At 47.5% G+C, this 21,261-nt stretch overlaps 2 long non-coding RNA genes across 2 annotated transcripts in view; one reads left to right on the top strand and one right to left on the bottom strand.

The window, feature by feature from the left end:
• Positions 1–5,309: 5,309 nt before the first annotated feature.
• Positions 5,310–6,501, bottom strand: LOC146833011 (uncharacterized). Its single transcript, XR_014960485.1, has 2 exons — positions 6,381–6,501; positions 5,310–6,148 (listed from the first exon to the last, which is right to left on the bottom strand). It is a non-coding gene; the product is annotated as an uncharacterized LOC146833011 (long non-coding RNA).
• A 205-nt stretch (positions 6,502–6,706) lies between these two features.
• Positions 6,707–21,261, top strand: part of LOC146833007 (uncharacterized) — a 483,129-nt gene continuing 468,574 nt past the window's right edge. Inside the window, exon 1 of the long non-coding RNA XR_014960486.1 lies at positions 6,707–6,868. This is a non-coding gene — a long non-coding RNA (uncharacterized LOC146833007). The remainder of the gene's footprint in view (positions 6,869–21,261) is intronic.

The following is a 21,261-nucleotide window of genomic DNA, read 5'->3' as shown; positions in this document are numbered from 1 at the left end:
TTGGTTTTTGTGGATGGTGATGTTGCGGGGACTGTCCCAGGCCTACCGATCTTTTTTCATTGTACGCCTTCAGGCGGCATAGGTCCGTCAGCTGGCCGATTCTGAGGCAATATAAACATTCTCTAGGGTCTGGCTGCCGCCCGCCTTCCTGACCATATTTGTCCGAAACCCTCTGGCGTTCTGCGGTGCAGGCCCTTTGAAGACAGGTGCCATTTGCACGCTTGTGGCCAATGCAGCCCGCTTGGTGTGGTTTTACTCAGTTTGTGAAGGTCCAGCTTAGTGGAGTATTTCCGAGCTTGCTTCTGGTTTTTGCCCTTCCTGGTGGGCCATTGTGCACTGGGTGGTGTATCATTTGCTGGGTGTGCCGAGTTCCCTCCAATAGTCACTTGCTTGGGCTCCGTATTCAGCAGCAAATAGGGGGTTTTGGGTGGGAGGACGCACCACATAGTGCCGGGCAACCTTGTCTGTGACATTTCCTGACTCGGGGAGGTGCCAGAGTGGTGACAGAGGCTAAGCTTAGTAATCCCAGAGGTACACCAGTCTATTTGTCACCGTCACTGCTCCTATGCTCATTGGGCCGGCTCCCCACCTAGCTTTGGGGGGACTCAGTGGAGATGCACATGTCGAGGTCCTGGACCTCTTGCTCCTTGTGTACCTTACTGGCTAACTAACAACATTTTCATCTTTTTGGCAGTTTCCACTAAGAGATGGTGTGTGAGGCATGCCCATTGCCGAGCTAATTCGCATAGCTTGAGGAGATTTCCTGTATACTTCAGGACCGCCCCCATGAAGAGGTTCCGTCTGCCCGGAAACACTCTGGCTGACGTCCAAGTGGCATGGGAATGTATTGCTGTTGGTGCCCTGAGTGGGGAATGCCAGGGAAGGAGCAGGCTATAACCCCGTTCTCAGCAAACTGCATTGACATTTTCAGTTTGGTCATTAGGTCCTGTCCCAAGATATTAGTCGGGGAAGAGGGAAAGTACAACAACTGTTCCTTCATCTTTTCCCCCCATCTCAAACTCTAGGGATTCTGTGAAGGGGATCCCTGCCTCCGTGCATGACCTCATCGCCCAGTGTCCAGTAGAAAGTGGTAAGGTGTCCCGTTTATCAGCACCATGACCATGAGGTCTTCCTCAGGGCAGCCTGGGGTGGACAATAGTGGGTGTGGGTCTTTGGGGGTCCTGTCAGTCTCTGACGTGACTATTCCTGCATCCTCACCATCGCTGTCAGATCCTGGGGGACTGGTGTTCTCTTTCTCATGATTGCTAGTCATGTTATTGTTTAGACTCACTATGATGTTCCCGGCCACTCGTGGAGTGTAAGTTTAGGGGCTAAACATGGCAGACGGGCGGTTGAGCTTTGGGGGGTTCTAGCACCGAACTGGGGTGAGGCTGAAGTCTCTTGGGTTAGCCAGTCGGGCAACCTCCCAACCCTATATCTAGAGGCTCGCTGCCTGGTGGAGGGCCCTCCGGCTCCCTCGACCCACGGGTCAGTGTAACTTAGTGCAGGAATGGCAGGCATTAAGAGAGAGCATCTCTGTGCCTGTGTGTGGTGGGGGAGATGTGGACGCCTTGCTTGCGTGTTCTGGAACAGGATTGTGGCTCGAGGCCGCCTCAAAGATGGCCCAAAGTTCTAATAGTGCCTCTTTTCTAGCCTTCTTCTGCCTTATAAACCTGGTCTGCGTGTGGTCTCGTGTGTTCTATTATGTTGGCGTCGAAGGTTCCCCTCTCTAGCCAAGGGATCGCACGCGTCTTAGTGTGTGCGTGCCATTCACAGCAAAATGTATCTAGCTTTTTATCCTGCGTGGAGAACCTAGTTTGCATGTGGCTTACTGACGACTCCATGATGGGTTGGGAACCTTTTTAAGGGACTAGTACACTTCTAACTTCTCAAGGCTTTTTAGATAGTCTTCTCTGATCGTGGGGAAAGTATGTATAAGGAATTATGCCAGCAATACCTTCTTTTACTATGAGCTCAGCTTAGGACAAAGATTCATCAAACAAACTTAGTACATAAACAACACTTATGAAAAATAACAACTTGTATGAAAGTGCATTGGTTAACTCAAAACATTATGCATTGTTTTTAGCAGTGGAACAGCAAAATGTGAATAAATTATGACTTTTTCATATGCACATAAAATTGTTAACTGGACATGCGTTCAATTTGGTGGAGTTGTGGAGGGCAGCCCATGGTCAAACTAGGGGGTACTCCTTTTATTCCCTGCCCTATGACACGTTCTCAAGGATGGATTACCGGTTGACACACCATAAACTAACAATTGAGTTCAAAAGGATACAGTACCTTGACTGTAAGTTATCAGACCATGCCCCCTAATGGCCATGATGCCATCTCAAGCCTTTGTCAATCCACTCCCACTATGGAGATTTCCTAGCTGTGCATTACATGATGAGGCATATAGAGAAACTATTAGAGTGGAGGTTAGGGAGTTATATGAGATTAATACCCGCATGGTCGCCTCAGGTGGGACATTGTGGGAGGCCTTTAAAGTAACTATTAGGGGTAAGTGCACAGCGGCAAAATATGGGGTGACACACAGCGACAACTCTAGAACGCCAGACTGGGGACATTGATCGACAGGCACCAAACCCAGATGAGGTATGGGACGAGCGTTGTAAACTGCAGGGAGACTTAGATGAAGCACGGGAAACTTTTGCTTATCATGATTATAAAACATACACAGAGATATAACATGAGCAGGGGGATACTCCAGGATAGCTAGTGGCGTGGCTGGTTAACGTTAACAGAGAATGGGCTGGGAGTGCAGTAGCTGCAATAAAGGATGCACAGGGAAATATCCTCACAGTTTACGATGATATAGTTAAGCATTTTGCTGAATTCTCATCAGACTTATACACTCAAAAGGGAATTTATGATGAGGAGAGCGTTGCAGAATCAGCAATGTAGCAGCAATGGGCAAGAAACCAAGTCTGAATCGCTTGGGCATGCAGCTGGGCTAATATACACAGTTCACACACCCCTGCCAACCTTTCCCTCCCATGCACAGCCATACTGCACTGGGAGCACTATTGGAAGCAACCGCTCTAGGCCACCGCACACGCAGGATTTCAAACGCTGGTCAAGACATCCCTACCTTACCAACTCACACCACGTCACATTAACAGAAGTGTGCTACCCACATATTACCCAGTTGCTGGAATGTCAATGTAATTTAGTCTACATGAGACAAATGTATTTGCATATGTTTTTCTCCCATGTTAACATTAAAAATAAAGAAAGAAATGTAAACAAAAAAAAATGAGGAAAGGGTGGCAGCGCTCTTAGATGTAGCTCGACTGCCAGAAGTAGACACTGAGATGCGGAAGGCATTAAATGCTCCGACAGACGAAACGGATATACCGTGAGCGATTGCACAACTGAGTGTGGGGAGAACACCAGGGAATGATGGTTTGGAAGTCAAATTTTACAGATAATATGTTGACCTACTATGCAAGAGATTGTTAAATATGTATTGGGAGGCATTTGATAGAGGAATTTTCCCTGATACTTTGACAGAGAGGCATATATTGTCATTCATCCAAATCCAGAACGTGATGCATCCAACTGTGAATCATACCGTCCGTTATCCATGATCAACATGGGCGCTAAGCTGTTGAGGAAGATTTTGGGTCATCATTTGGCTAAGGTGGCTGGGACACTAGTTCACCCTGATCAGGCAGGTTTTGTGAGAGTACACACTACCACTATTAACATTAGGAAAGCGTTCCTTCTTTTGGAACAGGTCAAGAAAGGGGATGAGCCTTGAGCATTTGCGAGCTTGGTTGCACATAAAGCATTTGATACTGTGGACTGGCGGTATATAATGAATGTGCTGAAGCGGTACAACCTGGGTGATACCTATGTAAAATGGGTACAATTACTTTAAACTGAAAGCGGAGCCAGGGTGAAAGTAGGAAATATGTTCTCCTATAGTTGGATGGTGGGGGGGGACTATACAGGGCTGTCCCCTGTCGCCACTGTTACTTACTTTAGTCATTGAGCCCCTGACAAGGCTAATTCGAGCTTGGCACGAGGGTGAGGAGATAATGGTTGGAATGCAGAGAAAAATTATATCTTTGTATGCTGATGATATTTCGCTGACTTTGAGGGACCCTCAAAGAACATGACCCGTAGTATATAAGACCATTAAGGAAGTGGGTGCCCATTCGGGGTTTATGTTAAATGCAGAAAAATCAGTCATTTACCTGATAAAAGCGCTGCGGTTAGGAAATGGGTCTGTTAGCGATATTAGGCTGCAGAGAACACATATTAAATATTTGGGAGTGTACCTGAGTTCAAGCTTAGGGGAGGTATATGAGGCTAATGTGGGGAACTTACTGAAAAAAGCAGAACGCAGCATCTAGCGATGGTTAAAGTTTCCTCTGTCCTTAATGGGAAGAATGGCAGTCAGTAAGATGATTCTTCTTCCCAGAGGAATGTTTGTTTTACAGCACATGCCAATGCGAATACCAGATACATGCTTTAAACGATTATATGAGTTGCTCCATTTGTTATACTGGGGTACAGGAAGAACACACATTAACTTAAAGGTGTTGCAGCTACCATGGGACAGCGGAGGATTGTAGGCCCTACATTTCAGAAGTTATTATCAGGCTATCCATTTACAGCATGTCACTGAGTGGTTCATGGAATCATGCACTGACCCTGTGACGGGCATGTTTGCTAATACTCCACGCATCATAGGAGATTTATATGAGGATGGGTGCTGGATGAGGTATGCCACCTTCAGTGCTAAATGGGATCTGATGGGGGGTAGTTTCCTGGCTTATGCGAGGTTGGCAGCAGCTATTCGCAGGGCATGGAGGGGTTTCAGCAAGAACTGGATACACATGTTCTTACCCAATAAAGAGGTAGAGGCCCCACGTACCAAAGGAATAGGGCTTTAATTAATCAAAGAAGAATATAAATTCCATTCGGTAACCAAATAAAGATAATTTTTCAACCATTCATCTCAAATATACCACAACCATTCGTATCAATTATACGAAAAAAAACATATGCCTATATTTGCAGTGCCACAAGACAACCACTAAATGACAATGGAATGCCACCTGTATTTTATTAAAAAACGTTAAAACCATTAGAAATTGTTTATCATGCAGAATTCATAAATCTACATATTAATAAAAAACATATATCATTATTCAATTTCATATATTACATAAACAGCATATCAATGAATGAAGAGGACGATGCAAAAATGTATCAAATTTCAAAGCAAATATTGTATCACTTATATACATCCTGCAAATAATACATACACCATATCCATGTATTAAAAACAAATAAAAATGTTTTTTTATTTAAAAGAAAAATAAAACAGAAAAAGACAGAGACAGAGACAGACAACAAACACGACAGTACACTTATTTAGTGGTTCGTGGACTAATCCAGGTTGAGAAAACTCAAACGCCAGACATATATGCAGTCCAAGTGTTTTTGTCACAATGAATGGCCGAAACACTAGATTTAGTTTATCCCAAGCGTCAACACATTTCGGTGGTCTTCGCAGAGTAATGACCACTTTGTCAAGACAAATATAATGTGCATCTTCTTTTAAAATCTGCAGACAAATACCTATTTACAAATAGACAATCATTAAAAACCATACACATAGTCCTAAAGTCATCAGTTCCATGATTTCTCTCAATGTTTGCAACTCCCCCAGTGAAAATACATAAAGACAACATGTATTATCACATCGCCAACATAGTGTATTGTGGTACTAACAAATATAAATGGTGCTAACAACTAATCACCAAAATATAATCGCTCTCATGAATGTTTGCCTGTTATTAACGGCTCATATAGCCGACTCCTCCGGTCCTATATGCCATTTGAGAAGACGCGATATTGGTAGTAGTCCTAAGAGATCCAAAATATTTATCTTATATTGCTTCTTGTAGGAGACGCTTAGTGTAACCAGGGTGTGATGGACCACAGGACGCTGTGTTAAGGAGTACGTGACTTCTTTTATTCTTTTTTTCTAAGATCAGAGTAGGTGAGGATATATCGGGTTACTGGTAGGATAGTTGCACAAGAATAGGAGACAGTCTCTCTTCTGGTTTCCTGGCTCCGGGACGGGGTAGGCCGGGGTCCTCTCTGTCTTGCTTGGACACACGCGACGGGCGGGGAAGGGAGAAAAAAAAACAAAAGAACAGGTCGGGGTCAGTACTGTGCTTGTGGGTTAGGACTTTGTTTGTGCTACCGTCACCTGTATCTACATGCAGGAGGGGGTCGTGAAGGTCCTTCCAACACGAACCACCACTACTCAAGTGCCCTACATCCCCACACCTCCCCACCACCCCCACCAGAACGATCCCCTGAGGGGTACTCACCTTAGGCCACAGCCCGTTTCCAGGACCGTGGCGTCGGGACCCGGGCGTCTTCCCCTCCTTCGGCCCACCGGGTTTGGTCGCAGTAAAGAATACACTCTCCTGGCTTCGTCTCGTCTGCTTCCTCCGCTCTGTTCTCGCTTTCCTTCACTCCGCTGCTGTCCTCCGCGTTCGCCGCACTCCGTCCTCCGACACCGCACACCGTCTCCTGCACCTCCGCGTCATTTGTGCGACTTGCTTCCGCTTCTGTCAGCGTCTCCTCCCCACTCGCCCGAGCCACAGCTAGACCGCTGCCTGTTTCCGGTACGGGTTGAATCGGCACAGCCTTCTCCCACTTCCGGTCCGCCCCGAGGTCGTCCTTCTCACACTTCTCCAGGATCTTTATGCTTCCAGGAGATTGTTGGTCCTGCAGTTGAGATCTTAGTAAATCCACTCATAAGGAGAGGCAGTATAAACTGATTGACCTGGAATCGTTGGGCACAATTTAATAGGTACGGCTATATTGTGATTTATGCTCAGTTTTCATGTTCTTCAAATTACAAGAATTGTAATGTGATGTTTCTTGGGGTAATCTCCAAGCAACATATTGTGGTGAGCTTAGAGCCGTCTAACCTCTTTATTTAATATAAGTCTGTAATTTTATCAAGTTGGTAACAGTCCTGACATGGAAGGTTTAGCGGACTTAATTTATTTCCCTATCGTTTTAACCTTTTTTAAAATAGAACATTCCTGACTGGATTTTCCGATTGGAATGATGGACTCACTATAGTAAATGGTGGACCCACTTCACCATAAGGACTATTTACGCTTTTAGGACACTCACCAAAGTTGCTTAGGTGAGTTGCGATCCCAATATATAAAAAAGAACAATGGAAGTTAACCGGTATACATGGATGAATGAATGGGATTAAGGTATAATTGGGTTAGTTGAACTGAACATCTTGGAGGACACAACGGCTATATGAGGCGTTAATAACAGGCAAACATGCATGAGAGCGATTATATTTTGGTGATTAGGTATCTGAAAAAAACACGTTAGTTATAATCCTCACCTTAGAATATCCCCAGGCGTCAGGCTGGAAAGATTTTTCGTCAGCAATACCCTTGCACGTCGCTAGGCGTCGTCTGCGGCTCCGCGACCGTCGTCGGCGTCGTGATCGTCGGGATGACGTCGTCGGAGTACTTAGACGCCGCCCTCGCGCGCTGACGTCAATTCTTCTTTTTTCCGCGCCAGTAAGCGCCGATCCGGGAAGAGCATACCGTTTTAGTCACTTTTTGACTAAACTTTTTTTAACTCTTTTGGTTCTATTCTTGTCGACATCTAATCTGGTGCTGGTAGGGATGCCTGGCTTTAAGGCTTGTGACTCCTGTCACCGACTTATGTTGGTCACGGACCACCACCGCCGGTGCCTCTATTGCCTTGGAACCGACCACGACGCCGAGTCGTGCCTCGACTGCCGGGCCTTTACTTCGAAAGCTAGGCGGGAGCGGTCCCGCAAGCTACTCGAGTACTGGCAGTCGACTCCGCGCCGCTCAAGGTCCCAGGCGAAGAGGAGGTCGAGGGACCGGTCGCGGAGCTCCAGCCTCCACCGCTCGTCGGGGTCCAAGTCTTCGAAATCTGGTAAGTCGAAGCACAGCAAGAAGTAGAAGAAGCTACATTGCTCTTCTGACTCCCCTCGCCGGTCGCGCGACTCGGCTGAGAGTTCGGGTGGCACCACCCACGCGGCTCTGTCGGAGCCGCAGGGGTCCCGTCCGTCCCTATACCCTCCGGTCCCTGGGACTGACGTGACTCCTGCGGAGGTCAGTGCTTTCCTCATGTCCGTGAGGAATCTGGCTCCGCCGTCGACGCCTGCCGGCGCGCCTTCGGTCCCGACGCCTTTGGTCCCCAGGGGATCCAGGCCTGGATCCCAGTTGGCGCCGGTCGACCTCACGACCCCTCCTCCGGTGCCACCCCCGGCGCCGTCCCCGGACGATGCTGTTCCCCAGTTTAGTCCCGGTCCGGCCCGGCGTCGGAGCGGCGCCATCCGGCAATTTCATCTTCCGCCCGGCTCCGCTCATTCCACCTGTTTACCAGGAATCGGATGACGGTGACGACTGGGAGGGGTCTGAGGACCCTCTGGCCCGGCAGGGCCAGTTATCTCAGGACTGGGCAGACGAGCTGGGGGATGCCAGTGGTCTTGACACCTCCCCTGACACTGGCTTCATCTCTTCTCCGACCGTGGCTTCGGAGGAAGGTGCTGCATTTTCTGTGGTGCTGCGCAAGGCGGCCGAAGCCCTTGGGCTAGAACTGCCTGCTGTGGCCGTGAGGACGAACCTCCTCACCGAAGTTCTTCAACCGTCAGCAAGCTCCTTGGAGCCTCTGCTGCAGTTCAATGAAGCACTCATTGACGTTCTGAAGGGCACCTGGTCCAAGCCCTCCACAGTTCCTCCTGTGGACCGGACCGTGGCCCGGCGCCACCGCCCTGCACCGGGTGACCCCAGTTTTCTGTCCCAACACCCCACGCCCGAGAGCCTGGTTTTCCAGGCCTCTACCTCCCAGACCTCCTTCCTGTCCGCTCCCAGGATTGGGAATCCAAAAGACTAGAACAGTTTGGGAAGAAGCTGTTCTCCTCTCTTAGTTTGGGGTTGTGGTCTATCAACACCGCGTGTGGATACAGTGGAGGACGTGCTGCCTCAGTGTCCGGAGGAGGCCCGGACACGACTCGCCCAGGCTCTTTTCGAGGGGCGGGATGCGGCACGGCATGCAATCCGATGTGGACTGGACACAACGGACTCGCTGGGCAGGGCAATGTCGACCACGGTGGTGCTTCGTCGCCACGCCTGGCTGCGGTCCACGAGTTTTTCCGGGGATGTCCAGAGCACCCTCATGGACATGCCCTTCGATGGCAGTCGCCTTTTTGGCGACAAAGCAGATATTGCGCTGGAGCGCTTTAAGGACTCCAGGGCTACAGCCAAGTCCTTGGGCCTTTCGGCCCCGCGCCCGCAAACTTCCGCTTTTCGTCCCTTTCGTGGCCAAGGAAGGGGCGCCCCCTCACGTCCAACTAGCCACAGGCCGCAGAATCAACCTCCACATGGACGTGGATTCCACCGAGGCGGTAGAGGGGGACAACGTGCCGGTCCGTCCACATCTACCCCAGCAGCATCCGCCTCAAAGCCCTCCTAGTCCGAGCTTTCAGGCCCATTCCACGCCAGTGGGAGGCAGAGTTCGCCATCACCTGCTCCACTGGCGCACCATCACATTGGACAGCTGGGTGCTGCAAATCGTCCGAAGGGGCTACTCCCTCCCCTTCGAGGCGACCCCTCCAGCCATGCCACCGCAGTGCCACCGAATTTCGGGGGATCACTTGCAACTTCTGCAGGAGGAAGTTACGGCCCTCTTGGCCAAGGGGACCATCGAGCACGTTCCTGGTCAAGAAGTAGGTCGTGGTTGTTATTCCCACTACTTTCTGGTCCCCAAGAAGGGCAAAGGGGGCCTACGCCCTATCTTGGACCTCAGGAGCGTCAACACCTTCCTCCGGAAGGAGAAGTTCAAGATGCTCACTGTAGCTCAGGTTCTGGCTGCCCTAGACCCTGGAGACTGGATGGTAGCGTTGGACTTGCAGGACGCTTATTTCCACATCCCCGTCCTGCCGGCCCACCGGCGTTACCTGCGGTTCATGGTGGGCCAGGAGCATTTTCAGTTTACCGTGCTCGCCTTCGGCTTCACCAGTGCCCCTCGGGTGTTCACGAAAGTGATGGCGGTGGTCGCAGCTCATCTGCCCAGATTAGGGGTTCCAGTCTTCCCCTATCTAGACGACTGGTTGTTGAAGGCGGGCTCACCCCAGGCGGTCGTCTCCCACCTCCAGACTACGGCCGACCTCTTGCATTTGCTGGGGTTCTCCATCAATGTTCCGAAGTCACATCTGAGTCCCTCCCAGCAGCTCCTCTTCATCGGAGCAGTTCTGGACTCGGCACAGCTCCGGGCCTATCCTCCGGAACAGCGGGTCCGGGATATTCAGGCTCTGATTCCCATGTTTCGGCCTCTATCCCGGGTTTCGGTCAGGTTGGTGCTGCGGCTTCTGGGTCTGATGGCCTCCTGCATCCTGTTGGTGCATCACGCCAGATGGCGAATGAGGGCTCTGCAGTGGAACCTGACGTTTCAGTGGGCCCAGCTTCGGGGCAACCTGTCCGACCACGTCCTGATCTCAGAGGGCACTGCGAGACAGTTGCAGTGGTGGCTCACGGACCGCGATTGGGTCAGTTGCAGATCCCTCTGCCTGCCCCAACCGGAGCACGTAGTGGTGACGGATGCTTCCCTCCTGGGATGGAGGGCCACATGGGAGAGGCGGAGATCAGAGGCCTCTGGTCTCCGGCGTAGTCCCGGCTCCATATCAACCTTCTGGAGCTGAGGGCGATCCGACTTGCACTGAAGGCATTCCTTCCCTCTGTCCGGGGAAGTGTAGTGCAGGTGTTCATGGACAACACCACCGCCATGTGGTATTGCAAAAAAACAAGGCGAGGTGGGGTCGTGGACCATTTGTCAGGAGGCTCTGCGCCTCTGGACATGGCTGGAACATCAGGGCATCACCCTGGTGGTTCAACATCTGGTGGGCTCTCTGAACGCCAGAGCAGACAAACTCAGCTGCCGGTGCATGATGGATCACGAATGGCGTCTAAACTCGGACGTGGCGCAAGGCCTCTTTCGGCAGTGGGGAGAGCCTTGGTTAGATCTATTCGCCACCGAAGAGAACGCGCAATGTCAGCAGTTCTGTGTGTTGGAGTTTCCAAGGCAGCGCTCGCTCGGGGACGCCTTTCGTCGCGAGTGGAGTTGCGGTCTGTTGTACGCCTTTCCGCCTATACCACTTCTGCCCAGAGTGCTGAAGAAGATCAGGCGCGACCGGGCCCAAGTCATCTTGGTGGCTCCGGATTGGGCACAAATGTACTGGTATCCCGAGCTACTCAGTCTGTCGATCGATCCCCCGATACGACTGCCTCTTCGGGAGGACCTTCTGTCGCAGCAGCAGGGGACGGTCCTCCACCCGAACCTGTCCAGCCTCCACCTCCATGCGTGGAGATTGAGCGGCAGCAGTTGATGCCATTTGACTTGCCTCCTGAAGTCTGTAATGTTATTCTGGCAGCCAGGCGTCCCTCCACAAAATCGGTATACGCCTGCAGGTGGAACAAATTTGTGGCATGGTGCACAGCAAAGGCTGTGGATCCCCTTTCCGCCCCTCTTTCTGAGGTTCTCCTCTTTCTTCTTTCCCTGGCCCAGCAGGGCTCTGCTCTGGGCACCCTCAAGGGATACCTTTCAGCTATTTCTGCTTTCTTACGGCTTCCTGATCAGCCTTCTCTTTTCAAATCCCCTGTTGTTTCTCGATTCTTTAAGGGCATTACTCACATGTTTCCTCCTGTCCCTTTCATAATGCCTCAGTGGGATTTGAACCTTGTTTTGACCTTTCTGATGTGCGCTCCCTTTGAGCCACTTCATAATTGTCCCCTTCGTCTTCTCACTCGTAAGACTGCTTTCCTGGTTGTCATCACCTCTGCTAGACGAGTGAGTGAACTCTAGGCTCTCTCTTCTAAGCCTCCTTTCCTTTCCAAAGTTGTTCTCAGGACTCGTCCTTCCTTTCTCCCTAAGGTGGTAACTGCCTTTCACATCGGCCAGTCTGTTACACTGCCCACCTTCTTTCCGCCTCCGCATCCCTCGAAAGAGGAAGAGAGGCTCCACAGTCTGGACCCAAAACGGGTGCTGTCTTTCTATCTGGACCGCACCAAACAGTTACGGGTGGACGACCAACTCTTTGTTGGCTACGTGGGCGCTAAGAAGGGGCGGGCGGTGAACAAGCGAACCATCTCTCGGTGGGTCGTTTTGTGTATCAAGGCCTGTTATTCCTTAGCTAAAAAGGAACCTCCTGTAGGGCTGAGGGCCCATTTCACTCGGGCCACAGCGGCGACCACTGCCCTGGGCCGGGGAGTCCCCTTGCAGGACATCTGTCAGGCTGCAACGTGGGCCTCGCTGCACACGTTTGCCAAACCCTATTGCCTGGACAGCCAAGTCCGGAGAGACGGCTTCTTTGGCCGTTTTTTTCTCCAGGAAGTTCTGGTGTGATCTTGGTTCGCAGACCCACCACCGGGTTTGGTTGCTGGGGTATCTATTCTAAAGTGAGGAATCTAACTAACGTGTTTCTTTCAGATGAACAAGTTACTTACCTTCCGTAACGATATATCTGTAAGAAACATTAGTTAGTTAGATTCCTCACCGACCCACCCATCCTCCCCGTTCTGCGAACCGATATCTAGGGTTGAGGTCATCCCTTTCAGGGCCCTAGAATTTGTTGGCACCAGTGTAGGTCTCGTGCATGGCTCTGCGTTCCTGGCGCGGAAAGCTATGTACAAGAACTGACGTCAGCGCGCGAGGGCGGCGTCTAAGTACTCTGACGACGTCATCCCAGCGATCACGGCGCCGACGGCGGACGCGGAGCCGCCGACGATGCCGAGCGACGCGCAAGGGTATTGCTGACGAAAAATCTTTCCGGATCCAGCCTGGCGCCTGGGCATATTCTAAGGGTAGGAATCTAACTAACTAATGTTTCTTACAGATATATCGTTACCGAAGGTAAGTAACTTGTTCGCAAGGGTATTGCTGACGAAAAAGCTTTCCGGATCCAGCCTGACGCCTGGGGATATTCTAAGGTGAGGAATCTAACTAACTAATGTTTCTTACAGATATATCATTACCGAAGGTAAGTAACTTGTTCGTTAGCACCATTTATGTTTTTTAGTGCCACAATACACTACTTTGGCAAAGTGATAATACACGTTGTCTTCATATATTTTGACTGAGGGAGTTGCAAACATTGAGAGAAATTATGGAACTGATAACTTTAGGACCATGTGTATGGTTAGTAATGATTGTCTATTTATAAATAGGTATGTGTCTGAAGATTTTAAAAGGAGAGGCACATTATATTTGTCTTGACAAAGTGGTCATTACTCTGCGAAGACCACCGAAATGTGTTGACGCTTGGAATAAACTAAGTCCAGTGTGTCGGCCATTCATAGTGACAAAAACACTTGGACTGCATATATGTCTGGCGTTTGAGTTTTCTCAACCTGGATTAGTCCACGAACCACTAAATAAGTGTACTATCATATTTGTTGTCTCTCTCTCTTCTTCTGTTTTCTTTTTCTTTTATATAAAAAAAATGTTTTCATTGTTTTTAATACATTGATATGGTGTATGTATTATAGGCAGAATTTATATATGTGATACAATATTTGCTATGAAATTTGATGAATGTTTGCATCTTCCTCTTCTCTTCATTAATTGATTTGCTGTCTATTTAATATATGAAATTGAATAATGATATATGTTTTTTAATAACATGTAGGTTTATGAATTCTGCATGATGATCAATTTCTAATAGTTTTAACGTTTTTTAATAAAATACAGGTGGCATTCCATTATCATTTAGTGGTTGTCTTGTGGCATTGCAAATAAAGGCATATGTTTTTTTTGTATAATTGATATAAATAGTTTGTGGTATATTTGAGATGAATGGTTGAAAAATTATCTTTATTTGGTTACCGAATAGAATATATATTCTTCCTTGATTACACATGTTCTTAACCAGGCCTCGCCAGATATGGTATGTCAAACTATCCTTATTATTTTTACCTAAGTAAACACCTCTTATGAGCACATTGCAGTTGCAATGGGAGGTAGATATTGGTGAACCACTGCAGGATGCCGAGTAGAAGACTATACTGGAAAATTGCAGAAGAGTGTTCTGCAATGCAAGACATAAATTGATTCATTATAAATGTGTGCACAGGGACGATGTTACTCCCAAATGGTTACACAGGTTGGATCCTACTAAATCAGATGTATTTTCAAAATGCAAACATAATGTTGGAACGTATATACATATGTGGTGGGAATGCCAGGGGATGCGAGAGTTCTGGGAGGGTGTTATTAGACCCTTGCAGGACTTGACAGAGTTACCTTTACAATGTTCCATCCAGGTATGCTTACTGGGACTGATGTCATGCTCTGAGACGACTAAACATGCTGTGAAAATTGCTGAACTGGGTTAGTAGCTGCAAAGAAATGTATAGCAAATACTGGATTACAGGCAAAATTCCTAAACATAAGTACTGGCTATGATAATACATATGGTGGCTGCAAGCTGAGTGTGGAATATGGCATAAATTAATTCGAACTGAACGAGGACAGGATGGCAGGATGATTTGGGAATTTGCGGAAATACAACTTTAGCAAATTCTTAATGTATTAACACTGACATCCGTAATTGTACCAACGGATATTTGAGTATAGAGTGCCATGCTGCTGCTTCTATTATTACCATAATCTACTATCTGCATTCAAAATGATACTGTTGAAGAACATTGTATTACTTTGAATATATGAATAAGTCATTGCAAGGTTATCGAGGACAGAGGTCAGGGCGGGGTGGGAATTGTTTAATGTCATTATTGTTATGATGCAAACATAATAAAAATATATAATAAATAAAAAGAAATCATTAACTGGACCTAACATTCAACATAAAACAAAGTTGCAATAATCACCAGCACCACAACAGCAAGAAAAAGTGCATCAATTGAAAGCCACAAAGAAAATAGAAGTAAAAGATTAAAAAAATGACAGAGAAGAAATAATGATGACTTTGTCAAAAAATCTTAGCCCGCTCATAGCGGATGCCGCTCAATGATGAGGGGAGGCTCTGTGCAGTACATGGAATTAAGTGTGCCCAATAATCTGTCAATATCTGCTCAGGGACAAAGATACCAACAATTTACGCGTAGAAGGAGGAGCACTCGACTACTACAGGCCTTCCTTGGACAAACACAAGCTGCACATTCTCCAAGGTCCACGTTTTACCTTAATGTCCGAATGACACTCTATTTCACACCCAGGGGTCATGCGTACCGGCTGTGTCACACCCAGTGGTCCAAACAAATAACACTTCTCACTTCTGCCAGATACGTGCAATGTTAAGAAACCGATATCACTAATAAAACTCCTTTAGACATAAAAAGTAAGATTGAGATGCTGGCTCCACATCACACCCAGAGCCTATGCATACCGTCTGAGTCATGCCCAATGGTCCAGGCGGTGAGGCCGCACCCCTGCATCACACCCAGGTATCAAGTCTACCCTTTGTGTCTCACACAGCAGTCCAGGAAGTCCCTGTATCTCACCCAGAGACAAGCATATCCTCTGTCATGCCCAGCGGTCCAAGCGACTAAACAACCCTCACCTTTCCTAGCGTGCTGACTATCGAAGAAAGGTGACCTCCGCGGGATTTCATTCTGAGGCTGCCTCGTGACTACTCCGCTCAGACACAAAATTGGCAATATGTCAGATTTCTGTTAGTAGCAGGGCACTCAGGTTAGATTTGTGCGCTTCTTCCTAGTTTGCCATACACCAAATGCTGGGACTAAGGATCAGATGTAGCCTCTTACTCACTTACAGGGGCTTCATGATGGACCTCTGCTCCACAGAATCAGCAGAACTTCCAATTAATTGCTGCGTCTGCTCACTGTTCTTGTTGCAAAAAGAACAATTGATGGACAGAATGCAGAACAATGTCATACATTCACTCCAGTACAGAGATCTGGGCCTAAATCCATTGTTTTTTTTGCTCACCATGCCAGTCCGGTTTGAACCCAGCTGTAGGCAAATCAGTCTTGACCCTGCTCCCAATGGGAACAGTCCAGTCCGAACTGCCAGGCCAGGTCCTCCCATGAGGCACAGGGGCAAGACTGATTTGCATATGGCCAGGTCTAAACTGGGGTGGCATGGTGAGCAAAAGAATGATGGATTTAACCCAGATCTCTTGACTGGGGGTGAATGTTTTGATTTGTTCTGCATTCCGTCCATCAATTGTGTGCCTTTTGCTTTCTCGCCCTATGTGTGCCAGGTATGCCCAGACGTGGGTCCTGGGCTCACTGTGCTACTGGAATCAAGCTATCCTGGCTGAAGAGGGGTGAAACCCCGAAACCGATCCTAGGATGCTTGTTTCCGGTCCAGGGAGGACCTGGCTTGACAGTTCGGGCTGGACTGTTCCCATGAGGCACAGGGTCAAGACTGATTTGCATATGGCCAGGTCTAAACTGCAGTGGCATGGTGAGCAAAAGAATGATGGATTTAACCCAGATCTCTTGACTGGGCGTGAATGTTTTGATTTGTTCTGCATTCCGTCCATCCATTGTGTGTCTTTCACTGTTCTTGTTGTGCAGATGTGAATCCGTATGTCGGGGTCCTTTTGCTAAGGCTGCAATCAGACTCGAAGATCCCTTCTCTCCTATCTTGCTCACCAAAATGTTACTTAAATGTGAATTTACATTGAAAAAATGAAAGACAAGAGGTGTTTGGCAAAACAGGAACAGTTGGTTTAATTAAACTCAGCAGCCGGAGAACAGGTGACAGGTCTGAAGACTGTCTCAAAGCACATTGGTTTGGGCTGTCATTTTATACATTACATGAAATGTCATAAAGTAATTTGTACATTCCTTTGATCTGGGTTTAATCACAGGGCCAAAAATCTGGTCGTTTGATAAGAAGCGCAGGTGAGTCTTGACCTTGCGTGGACACAAAGTGGGGGCAGTGTGTACATGTCCAGATGTCCTGCATGGGGAGCGTGTGATCCCTGTGTGTAGTGTGCATGCTGTGTTCTGATTGGCTGAGAGTTCCTAACTTAGAGTGGCATCTGACTTTATGGTGTTTTGGGAATGTGCGCCCCTCTGGCCAAGCGTGTTATAATGGGGCCAATCTCCTAAGACCATGGTGGTGTTGCTGCCTCTCTGTGGGACTGATCTGGGTTTTCCTGTTCACGCGTTTGTCTAAGGGTTATGTGTCACCCCACCTGTGAGCTGTCAATCAGTTGCTTCAGGCCGAGGCCTAGGTCGCAGGGCCTGCCTAACCACATATTTCTGACTCAGGGCTAATGGGGATGTCATATCGGATAGACAGTGATGCGAGTTGGCTGTTATGCGTACATATATCATGGTGTACATCTACATCGTATTTTTCAATATTGACATGTTGAAACAGCATTATTGAATATTTCTAAGGGCTGTATTGCTGAGTAATTGCCCTTCACCTCCCTTATGTGCCATTGTCATTATATTGAGACACATAAGTGCGACACACAAGTGGTGCCCAATTGTCTCATGATAATGCGCTCTAGAATCTTTATTAATTCTAGTTTATTCAACATATTTTAAAATGTTTTGTCTCATGCTGTGTGTGATGGAGTATCACGTATTGGTATCAGTGGTGTGTGAAAGAGGCATTATCATGATGGTTTCCCGCCTATCTGATTTTTGAGCTCACAAAAATCTGTGCTCAGACAGTATTGGTAGATGGCATTCCGTACTACTGTTACATGGCAGGAACAAAGTGATATTACAGTATCGTCAGTTGCTTCACATCCGGATGGCAGCCGTCAGCTTCTGTGAATCTTTGAACTGTTTTTTTGGTAAAGATGGCTCCCACATACCCAGCTAAGGTTTGTATCATATAACTTGTGAAGTTTGTTCCTGCACACTCTGTGAAAGTGTGTAGTCACACAGCATCTGCCAGTTTGTAGTCACACTCCATGTGATAGTGCAATGTCACATTATCTGTGACAGTTTGTAGTTGCACATCATATGAAAAATTGTAAGATGCACAACCTGTGGAAGCTTATTGTCACACACCCTGTACTTTGCATGCGGGGACTTGTGTTTTTTTTCTTTTTCCTACCATCCAGAAATAACATGATACAAATCCCAGCGTACAAAGCACCTGGTTTAAAAACCACAAACAGAACTTTGTGATCATGTGGGCTACTTTCCCATTGCACAAATTGAGTTTGAGGAGCTCCAGGGCATGTGTAGCCTTCCATTTCAGGTGCTGTACAGTAGTTGAAAGGTCTTTTTAGAGGTTCTCCTTGTTCACAATGGTGTAATTTCTGATATTTACCTCATTCCATGGACTTCACTCTGTGGGCCCGATTCGGATCTCTCTCGGAAAGCCCTACGTCCGATTCGCGCTCGGAGCCCCATTGAAGTCTATGGGAGCCTTGTGTACATTGCTTACATAGGCTCCCAAAGACAATAGACGCATGTCTCGCACGGGGACGCCTCGGTCCCGCCGCACCGTGCATGCATGTGGTCCCCCCCAGTGGTTGAGTCGTGGGGGCCCGGGTGAAGGCGGGCCCGCTACGGACCCCCGAAGTCCGCTTCCCGTAGCTTTTTAGAGTGAGAGGCTCCGACTCTATCCAGCTGCACGGAGCGAGCATCGTACTTGGTCGTCCGGGAATCCGCCCCATTGCGCTGGGCGTGTCAGCTATGGCGGAGTCGTCCAGAGGGGATCGCTGACACTTACGAGTCGCTCGGAGCACGATGCGATTATCGCATTGTATTTGCTCGCTCGTACAGCTGTACGAGTCGCACGGAAATCACACGTATGACTCGGACTCGCTACTGACAGATGCCGTCAGGAGCGCATTTTAGCGATATCGGAATCGGGCCCTAAGTGTCACACATTTAGTTGTTGAGTGTCACTCATAAGTATATGAAAACCACAGAATTATTGCACATAAGCAATTTAAAAACTTGGCAGCTATGGAACATGAACTACGCATATTTGGAAAACTATATTTTATGAGGATTAGCTGTGAGCTACTGCTTTTCACTAGGTTAGTACCCTTCCATTTCTGGTGCTTTACAGCAGTTTTAAGCTTTTCTTAGAGTCTCTTGTTGCTCAAATGGGTGTAATTTCTGATATTTATGTTCCTCTCGTCTTCATTGCTTGATTTTTCTCATGAGAGAGTGTCACTCATAGTCGTTGAATGTCACTCATAATTGCACTGAAATTTTGAAAATGTCCCACATAAGCAATCTGAAACCTTGGCAGCTATGTGAAGATCGTGGTTACCAGAAAGTGGGGAGCCAATGGAGTTTCTTCAGGCTGTTGGGGGGTGGGGTGATGTGATAATATTTGTTCAGGCCCTGGATGAGAGATGCTACGGTGTGCTGGATGCCCTTAAGGGGTGCCAGTGTGGAATGTGGGAGGCCATGGAGCAGGGCCGTGCCACCATCCACCTGCATGAGTACGAGTACTTGAAGAGCACCTCTGAAGTTGTGTTTTGGAAGAAACGGTTTCACTTTCTTTGGAAGAGAGAGCTGGTACCACGCTTTGGTCTTTTTTCTTTGTTTGACAATGCATTCCTTGAGGGTGCGGTGGTGTCCATGGTGAATCCAAGAGACTTGGCATTCTGTGATAATTAGGGTTGGTAACCATCAAGGTTGATATGTAGTGTTTCTTGTTTGTTGTTCTAGGTATATAACTGGAAGTCTGTCTTGGACGGATTGAGCTTTAGGTACATCTAGATCTTAACGATGTACAGGCAATGATTGAGCCGTTGGCTGTCTGAAACAGAGGTAACTTTCAAGTAGACTTGTGTATGATTGGCATATTAGTGACCCTTGATGCTGTTATCTCTGAGCGAATCACCAAGCTGCTCCATGTAGAGGTTGGAGATGACAGGGGATAATATGGGACCATGCCATGCGGGACTCCACAGGTGATAGGGATCTTTTAGGACCTGCGGGTGCCCATGTGAGCAAACAGGTTTTGGTTGGATAGGTAGAAGGGGAACCAGTGCAGGACCTAGCTGGTGAATCCCATTCAAGATTCCAGAGTGAGTATTAGGATGAGATGGTCAAGTGTGTCAAAGACAGCTGAGGAGTCCTGCAATTTCAGGAGGTGGAGGTCATCCTCATCAAGAGTTGGTTTGAGAAGGGACATGCAAGGGCAACTGCTGCTAGTAGATGGAAGAATTCTTTTTTCTTTTTGAGCCATTTCATTGATGATGTCCTAATTATATGGATCTGCTCTGAAACACAGCTGCATGAATATTTTGACTATCTAAACGAAAATGCATTTAATGTACAGTTTACAGTGTGTTTCGACAGACAAAACATTATCGTTTTGGCTGTTGAACTTTATGTGAAGGGTGAGAAAATCCAGAGTAAATTGTTTAGAGAACCAACTGCTACTAATACTTTTCGTAGGGCAGATAATTCACACCCGAGATCAGTTAAAAAAGGAATCCCTTGTGGGAAAATAATTAGGCTACGTAGAAACTGTAGTGAAAATCATTGTTTTGAGTAAAACATTCAAGACTTGAATAACAGATTAAAGTAACATGGCTATGGGGGAAATCTGCTCAAGAAGGCGGCGAGTAGAATCGGGTTGGTGAATAGGAACAGCATCCTGACACAGAAACCTAAGAAGAAGAATGACAGACTAGCATTAGTAACGACTTATAGTTGTGAACACAATGCAGTTTTTAGAATCATGTTAAAGCACTGGTCTCTTCTAACTGGGGTACTAGGTTTGGATAAAACTATCTTTGAGAAAAGTCTTGCGACCTACAGATGAGGCGGCATGAAAAGTGATAGAATGAGTAAGAACTTTTTACCACCGGTGGCAATCGAAAATGAGAATAATTGGTTGGCTAAACCACCTAAAGTTTTTTTTGTATGGACTGAATGTAATGTAAGCCGTTTTGGCATAAAAGTTTCAAATACAACTCTGAGAGAATTTATGAATTTGATTAGTTTGTCAACTGCAAAAGCAATCCTGTAATCTATGGTTTAATCTTTGACTGTGATTTGGTTCATACCGGCAGCACACAAAGGGGCTCTCAAATTAAGGATTCAAGAACATTGTAGGGCCATTAGGAATGATGATGTGGGGTCACCTTTGGCCCAACATATTACATTATATCATCCTGACAGGAGAGAGATACGATTTCATCGTGTATCACGTTCTAATGTAGATCCTCGGGAAGGAGACATGGAATTGAGACTTAGACAGAATGAGGCG

The sequence above is a fragment of the Triturus cristatus genome, chromosome 4_2 (genome assembly GCF_964204655.1).
Source record: "Triturus cristatus chromosome 4_2, aTriCri1.1, whole genome shotgun sequence".
Taxonomy (NCBI): domain Eukaryota; kingdom Metazoa; phylum Chordata; class Amphibia; order Caudata; family Salamandridae; genus Triturus; species Triturus cristatus.
Note: the sequence above shows the minus strand (reverse complement) of the source record. Positions and strands in the feature narration are given on the sequence as shown.